Source organism: Leptonychotes weddellii, chromosome 10, assembly GCF_054177405.1.
Source record: "Leptonychotes weddellii isolate Sample4059 chromosome 10, ASM5417740v2, whole genome shotgun sequence".
NCBI lineage: Eukaryota > Metazoa > Chordata > Mammalia > Carnivora > Phocidae > Leptonychotes > Leptonychotes weddellii.
Genome location: NC_138378.1, coordinates 47,989,364 through 47,992,798, shown reverse-complemented (window position 1 = coordinate 47,992,798; position 3,435 = coordinate 47,989,364). Strand labels below are relative to the sequence as shown.

Genomic DNA, 3,435 nt, shown 5'->3' with positions numbered 1-3,435 from the left:
TGCCTAAATGGAAAACATTAGGATCACTAAATACCACGATCAATGTTTCAGATTCCTTGTGCAAGCCCCCAAAATATTTCAGCCATATATTTCCTAATCTGAACTTTTAAAGTCGTGTACTGTGAGAGAAATGTACTCCATATGCTTCACAGCTAACTTTGAGTAAACATGCACCCAACATTCCACAAAATACCCATTCTTCTCACTTCCAAAATGTAAAAAAAGAAAAAGAAAGAAGAAAGAAAGAAAGAAAGAAAGAAAGAAAGAAAGAAAGAAAGAGGAAAGAAAGAAAAAGAAAGAGAGAAAGAGAAAAGAAAGAAAGAAAGAAAAAGAGGAAGAGAGGGAGGGAGGGAAGGAAGGAAGGAAGGAAGGAAGGAAGGAAGGAAAGAGGGAAGGAAAGGAAAGGAAAGGTCTTCTGAGAATGGTTGGAAGATATTGAAAAAGCACTTAAAGATATTTTTAAGTCATAAAAGTTTAAGTTTAGGTTATTAAACCAACATGTGATTTGAAAACCATTTGCCTTGTATTTAACCCATTATTGTGACAGAGAGATTTAATTTTCAAAGCATGTTTTTCTAATAAATGGAAGTCATGTCTAAGCAACCTGGTTAAAATAATCAGTGTCCAGAACCACCACAAGAATAATGAGAATTTCAGTAATGTACAGGAAATAATCTAACTAGCAAGTAAATTTGACTTTTCAAGTTCCAAATTTATAAATCTTATGAAAAATTTACTTCAAAGCAAAATATTGAACTCATTCAATTTCTTTTTTTTTTTTAAAGATTTTATTTATTTATTTGACAGAGAGAGACACAGCGAGAGAGGGAACACAAGCAGGGGGAGTGGGAGAGGGAGAAGCAGGCTTCCCGCAGAGCAGGGAGCCCAATGTGGGGCTCGATTCCAGGACCCTGGGATCATGACCTGAGCCGAAGGCAGACGCTTAACGACTGAGCCACCCAGGTGCCCCGAACTCATTCAATTTCAAAATAGTGTTAATACACTTGATACTTGAGTAACTCTTTTCCTCAAAAACAATTTTTAAAAAAACCTAATGTGAATATATACTTTAATAGGCTTCCTAATTATCTTGTTAACATCATTTAAAAAGCAACTTTAAATCACCATGTCGCAATATTTCATCATCTCACCAAAAGCTAAGTAGGTTTCTTATGTTGTTCTGGATTTTTTAAATTATTTAATTTGAAATGTCATTAAATACTTTTGTCTAGTCAAATGATCATAAAATACTTTAAATTATCATTAATTTAAAAACCACATACTCCATTCTCCCTAATATAGAAAATAATGTTCTGTCCATTTTCTGTTTTTAATCACGGTGAGCAATTCTAACCTCTACATTTTTAGAGGTCAATTTTTAAAATGACGTTTTATCAGGTCAACAACAACAACAACAACAAAATGTCCCAAAAGATCTAAGCACTTCTGTGAAATTTGCCCTGCTTTGAGGAGAAAGATGAGCCCACTTTTAATTTTGCACTACAAGCCGCGTTTCAGCCCAGAGAGGATGTTTATGGTTCAGATATAAAACCGCAGAAATATAAATGGAAGACAACCTTAACTACAGTTTTGCAAATGCGATGTTGTAATTTTATATGTTAATCTATCAATACACAGCATGTGCAAACATATGTTTATAGACAGGGAGACAAGAATATACAAATGAGGAGATAAAATTTGTGTATCTCATTTGATGCTCTATCATTTCTATCAATTTATGAATGTTTTGGTTTTGTGTTATGATTTCATTTGAGGTTGACATAATGCAACTTGTGCTTATGTGCAAGGGCCTCGGAGCTGGGGCTGCCAACCTGCTCAGAACACGCGGAGGAAACTGCCTGCTGGGGCCACCACAGGTAACACGAAATCAGAACACGAACACGGTGTGAGAGGAAACTTGGCGGGGGGGGGTGCGGGGGGCAGGGGGGTTGAAGGCAGCACAGGTATGCGTTCAATTTTATGAGCATATCTGGTGTATCTACATTTCTAAATTTGGCCCTTAGGGTTCAACAGAAAATTGTGGCAAAAGAAGGATAAAACGGAGCATTAACACCCTTCCTCTGACCCACCGGAGGAGTTCAGCTCATTTGACAGCCATTATGAAACTGAATCAGAACTCAGGAACGAACAGGACAATTTATTTTGTGAAGGAGCTCCCGCTGACCCCCTGTGCAGAAGACACCCCTCCATTGACGGCATGGTCCCCACTGTATGGTCTTCAGACAAAGTTTAAAGAAGATCGGAGGCCCTGTTTGCTTCTTTTTTTTTTTTTCCTTTTACTCAAGTTGTAAGATTTTGCAAAACATTTAGGTGAAGTATGCTATGGAATTAGCAGATGGCTTTAATTTTCATTTGGGATAGTAAGGCATATCCCAGTTTTCCTTACTAATGTGATGAATGAGTTTTAGAAAGATTTAAAATTTGAAATTTTATTTTGATAGCTGCATAAAGAATGCAAAATTATGTTATTAAGAGCTATACATTTTAAGAGATACTTTTTAAGAGAAATTTTATTTCCAGGAGACAGATCCTTAGAGCTAAAATTCTCAAAATACACACTATTTCCCTGGAGAAACATCTAAGACCTTTAAAGTTGATTTTTTGGATTATTTTCCCAAAATAATCTAGCTTTTTCCTGATTATAAAAGAAACAGGCATGGTAAACAATTTAGACCAATACATATAGCTTAAGTGATTACAGAATTCCATCATCCAAACATAATCACCATACTAATGTATATTTATCTAACCTATTTCTATGAACATACACACAGCATACACATTCTTATGAAAAATGGTGTCATAGTATCTGTATTTTATAACCTTCCTTTTTTCACTTATGTAAAAAAAAATTACATGTGTAGGAGTGTTCATTCATAAACACACATACCTCCTCATCAATAAATATAGATTTATAGCCCCAATCTGATTTTCTGAATAGAAATTTATTTTAGGAAGATATGGTTAAACATTTCTCTCTTGTTAGATATATAGGTTGTTTCCAGTGTTTTGCTATTATAAACCAGGATGTGTTATTTTTTATTGCAATGATATTTACTATTCATTCTATTTTTGTACATTCCTCTTCTTCAATTATTTCTAATAAATTATTTGCCTTTTTTCTTATTAATGTGTAAGAATTTTTTTTATTATTATGTTATGTTAATCACCATAAATTACATCATTAGTTTTTGATGTAGTGTTCCATGATTCATTGTTTGTGTACAACACCCAGTGCTCATGTGTAAGAATTTTTAAAAATATAATGATGGTACTACTTTATTATATATTTGTCAGTTTTCTAAAATTTTAAATGTGATTGTCCCTTTTAGCCATATAGGAAATTTTTAATGTGCTCAGATATATTCATTTTTAAATTATAATTTCTAAAAAAAGCATTTTCATTTACACTTA

At 33.6% G+C, this 3,435-nt stretch overlaps 1 long non-coding RNA gene across 1 annotated transcript; it reads left to right on the top strand.

Annotated features, from left to right (window-relative positions):
* Window positions 1–1,805: 1,805 nt before the first annotated feature.
* Window positions 1,806–3,147, top strand: LOC145723700 (uncharacterized). Its single transcript, XR_014148957.1, has 2 exons — window positions 1,806–1,877; window positions 2,025–3,147. It is a non-coding gene; the product is annotated as an uncharacterized LOC145723700 (long non-coding RNA).
* Window positions 3,148–3,435: the final 288 nt, after the last annotated feature.